Consider the following 13,399-nt stretch of genomic DNA (forward strand, 5'->3'; position numbering starts at 1 on the left):
GTTTCCAGACTGCAGCGCCTTTAACCGCACGGCCACTTCGGCCGGCTCTGAAATGAAGTCGACGTTCTAACTCATCCCAAAGATGTAGCAGGGCGAGACTCTGGGGAGGCCAGTCCATTACAGGAATGTTACTGTCCATAAACCACTGCCTCACAAATGATGTTTTCGCAGAGGCTGCATTGCCATGCTGATACAATCACTGTCTCCGAGGTAGTCTTCTACTGTGCGCAGTACATAATGCTGTGAAATATATTCATATCTTTGTCGTTTTGTTAAGCGCAATTAGTGGATCTCGCCCTAACCACGAAAGAAAATTCTACACCGTAACACCATCCCCCCCGTCCGTCAGTGTTAGCACTACACATGACGGCAGGTAACATTCTACGGGCATGCGCCAAACCCAAACCCTTATATTAAATGCGCCAAAGGGAATAGCGCGATCCACCATTCCAGATCACTCGTTTCCGGTCTTCCACTGTATATAGGTGTAGCTCATGAGGAGCAGCTCGATCATTTTACCCCACCTTTTTTAACCCCCTACACATCGTTATTTTGCTACCTGGACTGCTGGTAGCACTTAGGAACTCACGAGTGACTCCTTCCATTGATTTCATTCGAGTTTCTACAACTACCCTCCACAACGTTCGTCTGTTCTGTCCGTCAGTACATGAGGTCCACCTGACCCTGGTTTAGTTGCCGTTGTTACTTCGCGTTTCCACTTCACAATCATATCACCAAAATTCGAGCAGCTTTGGAAGGGTTGAAATGTCCCTGATGGCTTTGTTACTCTGGTGACATCCAATGACTAGACCATGTTCGATGACCGACCCATTCTGCTTTGATGCTTCTCTAGTGGCAACACAATAATCAAAAGGTTCAAATGGCTCTGAGCACTATGGGATTTAACTTCTGAGGTCATCAGTCCCCTGGAACTTAGAACTAATTAAACCAAACTAATCTAAGGACATCACACACACCCATAACCGAGGCAGGATTTGAACCTGCGACCATAGCGGTCGCGTGGTTCCAGACTGTAGCGCCTAGAACCGCTCGGCCACTCCGGCTTTTTATCGAAGAGAGATAAAAGAACATTGCAACCGCCGCGGTACCATATCAGTGGTATTGGTCCCGGCATAGTGAAACCTGATGGCAGCTGTTGCGTTGAGTTCACGTTGGACTCCACAGAATATGCTTTTACGATGGAGGTTGTACGAAACAGGCGTACGGATTACGACATCATCCTAGGAAGTGACTTTCTGCGTCATTTCCAGGGGGTTATTGACTATAGGTTGAATACCGTCCAATTCGGCGACAACGTGCACTGTTTTGGACGTGACTGCACGTTGCGGGCGAGCGGAGCTGGGAAAAAAGGATCCGTTTCCCAAGTTTCGGAGTCTCCCGTAACGATGCTAAAAGCCGATAATCCCGTGGAGATACCAGAAGGCACAGGAAAGATCCTTTGGGTGCCTGTCGTCAGGATAGAAGTCAGGAGCGGAGGGCGTTGTAAAATGAAAATTAATTGAGTGGAATGGACCCAGTTTATTCTTGTAATGATGGTACAGTGGTGCCTACGTAGGGCTGAGCAGCCCCAAGAGGGGTTGCCGTCTGCTCATCAGAGAGGCAGAGACTAGAGGAGCGACTACTCGGGGCCGAGGTCAGAAGCTAAGAGAGCGCGGAGCTGTTTCCAAGCCGCCCTCGCCGCTCCCGACCGCGTCCCCACGTGATCACACGATTAGTCTCTGATTGGAGGATTGATTCCGCCAACGCGCCTTGCTAGTAGCGTGCCCCCGTCAGCGCAACCAACCCGTGGGACTTGAGTCTGACCGAGGAGCACGTGGCAGGAATGTGCCGACCATGGTCTTCCGGCCAGCACCTTCCACCACAGTATGCCCAAGCCGGCTACGGCCGAACATTATGCATTGAAAATTTATTTAAATAAAATTTTGTCGGCAATGATCCCTCTTGGGGGTCTCCTCCCTGCACACAACGCGTCGAGTGCACCGAAGGTCCAAGGCGTATAACCCGCAGTATCTGAATGGAGTCCTTGGGGCCGTATGTGATTCAGTGATGTTTTGAGGATATTTTTCGCACCATGACTTGAGCCTATTAATTCGTTATCGTGAAGACTGACCAGGATATTTATTTCAACATTCTTGATGACCAAGTGTTTCCCTTTCTTCAGCATCTTCACGATGAGTATGCTGCCATCTTCCAGGAGCCGGCCGGAGTGGCCGAGCGGTTCTAGGCGCTACAGTCTGGAACCGCGCGACCGCTACGGTCGCTGGTTCGAATCCTGTCTCGGCCATGGATGTCTGTGATGTCCTTAGGTTAGTTAGGTTTAAGTAGTTCTAAGTTCTAGGGGACTGATGACCTCAGTAGTTAAGTCCCATAGTGCTCAGAGCCATTTTTTGAGCCATCTTCCAGGATGACTACAGCTGTGTTTACGTAGGTTTCAAGAACACTCAAGTACCCCATGCTATCGCACCCAAGTGGCCCGCTAAATCCCACACCAACTGTCTGTGACTATTTGAAACAGCAGGTGAAACGTAGCAATGAACATCCCTTTAATTTGGCAGCTCCACGTGAGCTAATCATCAGTGAGCCGTAAGACACTTGTGGACACTTCCTCGTCGAACTCAGGCCATTATGAAGGCTACAGGCGGTTTTAACGGCATTAGCGTGATATTTCCAGGGAGTGACATTTTTAAGCGTTGTGCTTATGTTGGTTTCATATCTGTTTTTTCATCTCATTACTGACCAGCACAAAAGTAAAGTTAGCGTACAACACCAGTAAAAAATCTCTGTCCAGGCAATGAAATTGTAACGACTTTGTAAGAAGAAGTAAAACAACTATGTCAAGGAACCGTCGTAATATAGCGACTGGTAGTTTGTACTGTTCTCCACTTTACCACTCTTCTACAACAGTGAACGGCGCTGGTGCAAAGGGCTCCCTTCGTTCTCGCTGCTAGTCACCTCCGTCGTTCTGGCGACGCCGTTTGTTTCATTCATGATGCGCATTCCATTCTCTCCCAAAGGCGATGCAGACACCCCTGCTGCATGTCTAGTGAGGAACGCTGTTCAAGCGCCCGGCAGGTGGCAACAAAAGCTAAGGATCCGGAAGCGTGTGTGTCATCCACATTAGAGGGAGTCCAGATATTCCTACTTTTCGACATTCGGAAAGAAAAGCCAAAAATCTGCGGCTAACCGACCGATTTTGTGAAACACGTAATAATCGTGGTATCGTCGGAAACAAGATTGGGGGATTTGGTGTAACAACCAAGTTTTACAGCACGTCTTAGTATATTTTCAAGTCTTTATTTTATTTGGTTACAAGTGTTTCATGTGTCTTAATAGCTCCTCGGTTAAATGTCATAAATCAAATACAAAGATTGTGCGTTTAATCGTCGGATGGCTATCGGACTTTTTTTCCTGAAACTATTATGAATTGCACTATTTACGTAAAAACTATCTAGCTGTATCGTGGTGCGCATTTCACAGTGAAGTTTAGTTCCCTTCTTCTCTGACTCGGCGAACCGACTCTCATGCCGAAAGGACATACTACAACAAGCGAGATGAGTCCTTCGGACACTGACGGTATTTAAAGTTAGATCGGTGTGGTACATTCTGTTTCTGTCCTTCTTTGCATCTCTCTCCACCCTTCCACTCCTCTCTTCCCTTTTTGTCCACTCTTATGGTCATGTCGCCGTAGAGAACGTAAGGGACGAATCCCTAACTCGGACGGGCAAAAGCAGAAGATATCGCGAGTCAAGGTTATTGCCATGTGTTGAATCACTGTTGGTTCACTGCCTCTTACAGTGTATAAATGGCTTTCTACCATGGGCCTGCCAGTTTTGCAAGAATATTAAGAAGCATTTTAGATGTCAGCACAATAATCTTTTAATCTGCCAGACATACTGTGCACTTTTCTTCTTAGCTTCGAAACCAAACGTAACTATAATAACGTAACCAGTATTTCCAGAGAACAGAAATTAAATAGACGCATTCATGAGTCAAATTAAACTTGCTTTCTCCTAAGACACACCACTTAAAATCTTCCAAGAGATTGGTTCACTGGCACTACTTGGATGAACAACCCTATTCTTCAAAACACAAATAGTCTCTATCAAAACAGGGAACACTGTATCCAGTTAAAAATTCAACGAAAATGTTCCACCTTAAGATGACTGATGATAAAAAAGAATTCGTCAAACATTCAGTGTTGTGTTCTATAAGATCTTTAAATTGGTACGCCTCTCCCGCTTCTACTGTCTAAAGCCAATTCACACTCATGTGAGTGCCTTAATATCTACTTTTGTAGCGTTTAAATCACGCTATCTGAAATTTTTTTAATACTGCAACGTGTGTTCTTCGAACCCATAGAGGTGTAGTTGAGATTTCGTTCACGTACAGTGTTACTAACACCACCGGGTGGCAGTCGTCCAGGAAAAAATGTGTGAGAATGGCCTGACGCCGAACACTTCTGGCGTTGTCTCAACTTGGACTACGAATATCAATGACGGCCGCCGACAAGAATATCGAAAACTCAGTTTACAGTGTAGACCGTAAACAGCTGGGTATACCAACAGAGTTCTACACTACGGCTCAAAGTTTCGCCCTCGCAAAATGTGGGGAAAACTAGGTAGCTCTAGATAAACGCTAATGAACCTCTCCTCAAAAGTTGACGGAAGAACAAAGTCGAACGACTAGGAAGAGAGACAAACGACTGTGTCCCAAAATACTCCGTTACGCTGAACATGGTAGGAGAGGCAGCAGTCAAAGGTTTGCAGCTGCCTCATACTAGCTCAGATGTAACTAGGAAATTGCTAGGAAACCCCCGTTATGCAATGGTTGCGCAACATCATCAATCAACAAAAACCCTGAAAAAACAGACGTGGGCCGTGAACAGGAACAATACACAGCAATACGATGTATAATGTGCCACAGGAAAAAATAGAGAAATTGCGATCCATCGTTCGTTTATGTATTTACATGTCAGCCGACTTATCTGATTTTAGTATTTGTATCTTCCATGCGTTAAGGGCACTGTACTGCAAACTGCATCTAGCAAGACTAGGCCTCACTCGCCCCGCAGACGATTAAAGACCCATTAATTATCTCAAAATATCATTTTATGGCCATGTTGGCTTTTATTCGACTGTGACTGTTTTTTGCAATCTATAAATAGGTTTTATAGGGACAGCCAGCAATCACAATTCAAATGGTTCAAATGGCTCTAAGCACAATGGGACTTAACATCTGAGGTCATCAGTCCCCTAGACTTAGAACTACTTAAACCTAACTAACTTTTTTTTTAATGTGTGTGAAATCTTATGGGACTTAACTGCTAAGGTCATCAGTCCCTAAGCTTACACACTACTTAACCTAAATTATCCTAAAGACAAACACACACACCCATGCCCGAGGGAGGACTCGAACCTCCGCCGGGACCAGCCGCACAGTCCACGACTGCCCTAACTAACTTAAAGACATCACACACATCCATGCCCGAGGCAGGATTCGAACCTGCGACGGCAGCAGCAGCGCGGTTCCGGACTGAAGCGCCTAGAATCGCTCGGCCACAGCGGCCGGCGATGACAATTCTTTGTTATATAGCTCATATTATATTAATACTAAAACATGTTTCGAGGTGTGACCTTGTTACAAGACAGACGTACAAATACAAAAACATTTAGCGTAAATAGACAGAGCTTTTGAGTTACATGTTTTGTAATTGTGACTGTTAACTGGCTCTATAAAACCTGTTTATAAAAGAAAACTACATGACTTACGTTCTTTGAACAGAAATCTTGACTGATAACATTTCATTTGTAGACTGAACATTCTAGTCCTTCTCCTTGGCTTCTATCGGCGACATACTATACATAATATGCACACTGCTTGACAATTGATACGGATCAGAGACACTGTTGGACAGGAATGATCACAGGCAATGATGGACGACATGAAACACAGTACATACGTAATAGAGGTATAGTGGTGTATTTATAACGAAAAATGGTAGATTTCACAACATTGGAAAGCAGGATAACAGACATAAATAACGATCATGTTTGACACTGGTCAGATATGCAACATATAGGTCCATATCAGTAAGGAATATGCCCTCCCTGAGCACTAATGGGCATTTTGTTCCTGTTATTCATGCTGGCTACCAAACTGTTCTCGAGTCCTTGGGGGATATTGTACCACTCCTCTCTAAAGGTGATTTTCAGTTCTTGAACGGTCTGGAGAGGGGGTGTTTGTTGCGAAACACGTCTGCCAAGAGTATCCGAGGCATGCTCTATGCTGGCCGCAGTGGCCGAGCGGTTCTAGGCGCTTCAGTGTGGAACCACGTGACCGCTACGGTCGCAGGTTCGAATCCTGCCTCAGGCATGGATGTGTGTGATGTCCTTAGGTTAGTTAGGTTTAAGTAGTTCTAAGTTCTAGGGGACTGATGACCTCAGGTGTTAAGTCCCATAGTGCTCAGAGCCATTTGAACCACTTGAGCATGCTCTATAGGGTTAAGTCCGATGAGTACTCAGGCCATCCCATACGTTCAATATCTTCACTTTCCAGGGTGTCCGACACTTCAGTGGTCTAGTGTGGGCGGACATCGTTGTCCATAAACACAAAGCCTGGACCTACCGCACCCCTAATCAAACGAAAACGATCCAGAATAATCTCCCTACAACATCGATGTTCTTTAACGGTATCTCGTGCAGAGAGATGCAGCGGTGTTCGGCAGTTGTACATAATGCCTACCCATACATAACGCCTAGGTCATACCGGTGAAGCTCATGAACATTCTGTGATGTGTAACGTGTTCCTGTACTTCTCCACCCTAATTGGTGGCCGGAATCACTTGCCACAGTGAAGCAGAATTCGTCGGAGCACATCACTGTTGCTGACTATAATCAACATGTTTCCTACAGCAACGAACTCCTTCTCGACGATGGCGTGGTTCAAGTGGGAAGCATTTAACAGGCTTCCGAGCATATAAATCAGCCTCTTTTAATCGCCGCGAAATGGTTCTAGCAGAGACACGTTTACCAGTGTCTGTTGCAAGGCCTGCAGCAATCTGTCTAGAAGTTATATGTCTGCTCCTTTTCGCCACCAGAGCTACGTATCGATCCTCTTGCGGTGTGCTGGTCCGTCTTTCGCGTAGCATTTGCACACTCAGTGGTCTTTTGGGCACACACACTACTGTGGCCACAGTAGTGGCACTCTGACCGGCTTCGAACCGCCCAAATGCTCGTTCACGATCGTAACCTAGTGAAGAAATTGTAGTAGATTAGGCGATTGGATGTCTGGCTAGGGTTGGAAATGTTCAAGATTCGATAATCGACCTTTTCAACGACTCATTCAACTATCGAATATAATGCGAGACATACGACAACTGATGCGTACAATAGCATATCGTTAGCAATCACATTCAGCAAAAGTGGCTAGAGGCTCGTTTCCCTATGAGGCCATCTGACTGTTAAAAAACACTCTATCTTTAACATAATAAACCATTACAGAACTTGTAGGGTTCTAAACACATACATGTAGCTGACTGGCCATTTGACTCCTCCCAAGATGTTTAAATTCGTCAAAAAATGGTATACTTTTAAAGACGTGAAACCCAACTGGATGTAAAACATCATTATTATTATAAATATGTAGGCCTCTGTGATCAGCTTCAATCTGAACAAAAAATTTTTGGACATTAGATCACGTCCTTGGGTAAACATAAAAAAGAACCATAAAACAAAAGCCGGCCGGCGCGGCCGAGCGGTTCTAGACGCTACAGTCTGGAAACGTGCGACCGCTACGGTCGCGGGTTCGAATCCTGCCTCGGGCATGGATGTGTGTGATGTCCTTAGGTTAGTTAGGTTTAAGTATTCTAAGTTCTAGGGGACTGATGACCTCAGAAGTTAAGTCCCATAGTGCTCAGAACCATTTTGAACCATAAAACAAAAGGCGACGTTTATATAGATGTGTTGCGGGACTCTTCGGGACAATGAAGCTGCAGTTTCTTCGGCATGAAAAGGACCACATCGATTTTTCTGGAAACGAAGGCATTTTTAGTTCTTGTTAACTATACAGACTGATTCAGAGAAACACAAAAAGGAATTTTACTCAAATCGATATTGTTGACGCCGTAGGGAAACCGCCCAAAAGAAACTTGAATGTTTGACCTCCTCCATCTATTTAAAAAGCTTTTAATTGCAATTTACTGACAGAAGGGTAAAAAAGCAGTAATCTGGAGAAATATACGCTTTCTAGATAGTTTGGGTGCTTATAAATTGGTATGCACAAACCTGAGCAGGTGTGGGTTATGCAGCCCGTTGCTGCGCTATCATGCTGTTTACGACTCTCGGCATATAGATTTCTTCCGTGAGTCGGAGCGTCTTAACTCCACATAATCTTATCTTTGGTATCGTCTCGTCCCACTCATCCCGCACATTAATTATCAGAACAAGTACATAAGTAGAACACAGCTTCTGTAAATTTGTTACACCTGTTTTGACGATTAACATCCCTGCATAGATTCACCTATTGAGTTTCAAACGCAGATAGAATTAGTGTGTTGCTAAATTCTCCCCTTTTAGAGCAGCGGACGAAAGCTGGAGAGTGAGTATCGGAACATACAACTTAGACCATAAGTTTCGATTGGGAACTTCAGTAAACAACCAACTCGATTTCATCACGTACGCAAAAGTTGAAGGGGCGGAATAATGCGTAATACAGTCAGTACTATATCATACGCAGGTACTCTAAAAATTATCTACGCACAATTAACTCAAAGCAAATCCGATTGCATTTGAAGGGGATCAGTCTGAAATATGATGCCGTGTTGTTCATTTGAGATCCGTGACCATCGAAATGTTGCTTTTCTTCTGAAAACGTACGTCAGAGGTGGAATGAGGACTTGCATATATACTAAAGACTTTTCTTCTAATACATGAATTAATAAGACTATGTCGAAGAATGATGCATGTTTGTAATTATGTGAAACTAGCGGCAATGATTGAACAATGTTGAAAGTTTCATATCACTCACCATCACGCGCACAAATATTCGAAGTTCTTCGAACTGCACCGGACGTGGGAGACAGAACAGACACCGATAAACAGTACGGCGAATTGAACCTACGCCTCAGTCCATAAGTTACTCGTGTAGCATTTTACACGGATATGGAGACTTACGCTTGAGCTTATAGATATATTATCTAAGATATGAAATTGATCCGGTAATGCTGATAGCATTATCCGCTAAACGACGTTCGCCATTGTGGTCATCATATGCACCAAGTTCTGGCATTGATCAAGCAGCCCTTGGTTACGGTACTTTGATTATTTTATGACGGATTGTATACGAATAATATGTGCATAAGGACAGAGAGATTTGTCTGAGCCGGCCGGTGTGGCCGTGCGGTTCTAGGCGCTTCAGTCTGGAACCGCGTGACCGCTACGGTCGCAGGTTTGAATCCTGCCTCGGGCATGGATGTGTGTGATGTCCTTAGGTTAGTTAGGTTTAAGTAGTTCTAAGTTCTAGGGGACTGATGACCACAGATGTTAAGTCCCATAGTGCTCAGAGCCATTTGAACCATTTGTCTGTGGGCGGACTACAAGAGCACTTAGCAGGACTCTTAGAATCAATTAGACGTTTCATTTTGGCCTTGTGTCACTGCTTGCATTTCTTAAGGCGAAGAGCGCTTTATATCTAACTGCATATATCTCTAAGAATGGTACTTCTTAAGGTGAAGAGCGCTTTATATCTAACTGCATATATCTCTAAGAATGGTACTTTACAACTTGTAACTTTCTATTTTTACCGAATTGAGTTTAGTGATTCATCATAGAAAGAGAAACAGCCCTTATACCGGTAAACAAATTGTTTGTTGTCTGAAAAGGAATCAACTCGGCATCCAATTGACTTCGCGGAAAGCACTGAAACCCCAACACGGTACAGCAAGAATAGTCGTGCTGATTACGAGCATTCTCCAGTAAGAGAATGGAATACTGTATAGAAATCACACAAACGTTATGTGTGCCGTCGAAAGTGCCCTTATACACACGGAAAATCTCATACTGCACTTTATGCGTGTAAAACTAGAGGGTTCGCTACATAATACTGGCTAAAACAGAAAGCTGGTCGATAGTGACAGCTTCCTTAAATTTTGAGATCTTTCTGCGCAACTGGAGTACGGTATACAAGGTATTACCTAATACGTGGGAAACCTCTGGGGAATGGATACTGGATTTAAAAGGAGCAAATAAGTTCATACATACATGTGGTCAGTTTTTTATTGTCTTTGTTACAGATACATTTTTGTTGTTACACGTTTACTTCGTTTCCGACTTTTTGTTTTCAAATTTACAATTTGGTTCTACAGGTATTGTTCCTTTTCAAACGATGTCTTGTGATAGTTATATGTAATGCTCAAAATGTCTACGATTAGCTCTGACACAAACTTCTAAACGCTGCATCACGGATTGTCTTACTCGCTCCCCTATTCCAACTGTCTGCTGTATCTGCTGAAATCCTTCTTGAACACGCTGGCGAAGTGTGTCAACATTCGCAATAGGTCTTGAATTCACTATGTCCTTTAAATACCTCCAAAAATAAAAATCCAATGGATTGAGATCACCTATTTGGGAAAAGCCGAGCAGAGCAAAATGAGGTGGTGCCTCATCGTGCACCGTGTTCCATACAGCAGATATCTGGAATATGGGAGCGGGTAAGACAACCCAAGATGCGGCGTTTAGAAGTTTGTATTAGAGCTGATGGTGGACATTTTAAGCACTTCATTAAGACATCAGGAGACAACATTAGAAAAAGAAAAAAGAAACCCTGCAGAAACAAGCTGGATACATTAAAACAAAAAGAACGAAACGAAGCAAATTTGTGACAACAAAAAAGTGTTTGTGACTAAGGAAACAAAAATAAATTGACCATATGTGTATCTGTACTTTTTTGCTTCTTTTTAAGTCCTCTATTCCTTCCCCAAAGGTTAACTCTCTGTATAAAGAAAAGATTACGAACACAAATTTTTCAACATACGAAGCTCCGGCTTTTTTTTTCAGGTTTTGATGTAGTCAGGATGTCCAGGCCAAGGCCAGTGCCGACCAGATTATTCCAAGAAAACAGGACCTGGGAAACACTGGACGTAGCTTTCGCTGAAGAATCACCTTGCCAAGCAGATGCATTTACTCTACGCCGTTTTCGACAAGGCTGAGAGCGTAAAGGCGTGTCTGCGTCTGAAAGATGAATCATACTGGATTCAACTGCTTTGGTTACTAGAAAATTCACTTAGACCACTTAGCAGACGCATCACGATGCACCACGAACAGCGTAACGCTCAACACGATCAGCAACGAATAACAAGACAGTTACACTGATTGGCTAAAGTAACATCAAAATTCAATACAAGAACAAGCAGACACGTTTCTGACGGGGAAATGAAGTGCGCATTAATTTTCAAAGACTAAGGAGACAATAGTTACCGCACTGGAAGTGCTCTCTAAGCGAACTCGGGAATTCTCTTGTCGAGTGATAGAGAACTGCAAACATTTGGCTTCACCAGACAACTAACAGCAACAGAAACAGAATCGATCATGACGAAAGTCTGCTAATCCGTTCACATTAGAGGTAAACTCTTTTAAAGCAATCATCGCTGGAGATGTGCAAGTTTAGTAGTGTTTTCGAGGTGCTATTCTGTTTCACTGCACCCTTACAACTAGACTGTCAAATTTGACGAACAATTTGTTAGACGAATCTAGAGAGGAGACTATATCGTCCCATCTAAAGAAAGCAGCTTTCGAAGGGGCTCTGCAGAGACTTCATTGCCAGCCGTACAAATTCCTTACATGCCGAACATTTCGGTGCTCCTACCTCTAGGGCTTAGCCCTCAACAGTTAGTCGCTGCAAGTGGCACCTGACCTTTGCTTCAGTTATCCTTTCGGACCATATATGTCACTGCCACCTACGTCAATCAACCAAATGCGCTAGCCCCAGCGAATGTGATGCGTTGCGGGCAGGTGTCTTGGCGTGCGGTGAATAAGCTCCGCCATTTGTGAAACCAAACGATCCACATATTACTGAATCATAAGGGAAACAAACTTCGATTTCTTGAAAACTTCTGATCCGATCATCACTGAGTTAAGTGATAAGATCTCGAAAATTATCAGATTCAACGTTGCTAACTATGTGTGCGGTTGTAAGAGACGGAAAATAAAAATATTTCAACTAACGTGTGTTACCCGTGACGAAGCACAATACACAGTGTTCTTCAAGTTAGCAAAATCAAACTTAAAGTGACGAATAAGACTTGTGTCTCTGTTCATAGCAGTCCAAATACTTCAAGAGCTGTGACTGGACATAACTAACACCATCATTAATTTAGTCACACACACACACACACACACACACACTGTCGATGCAAATGATACCGAATATTTGAATCCTTTGTCTTTAAATAGGGGAGAAAGATCTATTCACGCATCAGTGCCGGTACAGCTTTTGTTTAGCATTCTCATCGATAGGTTACTAAACCTCTATTCAGCTGCTCAGTTAGTTGCTCAGACGTTTTTAAACGGAAAAACTGGCAGTGCGACTTCCTTAAAGAGTTAAATCCCACGCGGCCGAGTACGTCATGCCGTCTTTCTGCATGCGACTTCAGAATGCTTCCGCGCTCAAGTACGACAACTTCTACTGCTTCTCTATGCTGTACCCTATCATCTGAGAAGACAACGACGAATTACCTAGATATCAACAAATCTTACGCCTTCCTGTGTTTCCTGTAACAGATAGTTAATGTTAATATCCCAAAGATGTTCGACGTGGATGGAAAATATACTTTCCCTACTTTCCACAAAGACTACATTGATCGAGGTGACGCACTGATTAAAACAATAGACCCGTATTCCAGAGGAGCAAGCTTCGAATCTCCGTTTGGCCTTCCTGAAGTGGGTTGCCCTTGATTTTAAAACATCACTTAAGGCGAATTCCTTTAATTAACCCAGGCCCGATTTATTTCTCTGTTCTTGTGCAACTTTGCTAATGCCCCGTTTCTAATGACCCTGATGTAAAACTCCTAGCTTCTTGCGTTGATTGCTTCCTTCGAAAACGACGTGAACAAGACTGACTTAACATGCAAATGCAGCTTTTCGGCAGCATCCGATTTTTGTGACGACAGGTGACACTTCCGTACAACTTGTGACGAAACACGAATCGCTGATTAAAAACTGCAGAAAATCCCTTTAATTTAGGTATAGATATCTTTAATTAGGTAAACGTAATATCTGAATTGTCCGTACAGCATGGACATCTAAATATTTCTTTTTTGGGTGGGATTACATTATCTTCCATAGATCTAAACACTCTGGTAATTAATATGTCTTTATACGAGTAT

The 13,399-nt window shown here is 43.6% G+C and overlaps 1 protein-coding gene across 2 annotated transcripts in view; it reads right to left on the reverse strand.

The window, feature by feature from the left end:
- The window catches only part of LOC124554913 (epidermal growth factor receptor kinase substrate 8-like protein 2), a 197,047-nt gene that overhangs the window by 172,293 nt on the left and 11,355 nt on the right, over positions 1–13,399 (reverse strand). Inside the window, exon 1 of one of the 2 annotated variants that reach the window (XM_047128602.1) lies at positions 9,046–9,106. The exons of the other annotated variant lie outside the window; for it this stretch is intronic. The gene's annotated coding sequence lies outside the window, so the exon portion shown is untranslated. Of the gene's footprint in view, positions 1–9,045; positions 9,107–13,399 lie in introns of those variants that run through there. 2 annotated transcript variants of the gene reach the window in all.

The sequence above is a fragment of the Schistocerca americana genome, chromosome X (assembly GCF_021461395.2).
Source record: "Schistocerca americana isolate TAMUIC-IGC-003095 chromosome X, iqSchAmer2.1, whole genome shotgun sequence".
Lineage (NCBI taxonomy): Eukaryota > Metazoa > Arthropoda > Insecta > Orthoptera > Acrididae > Schistocerca > Schistocerca americana.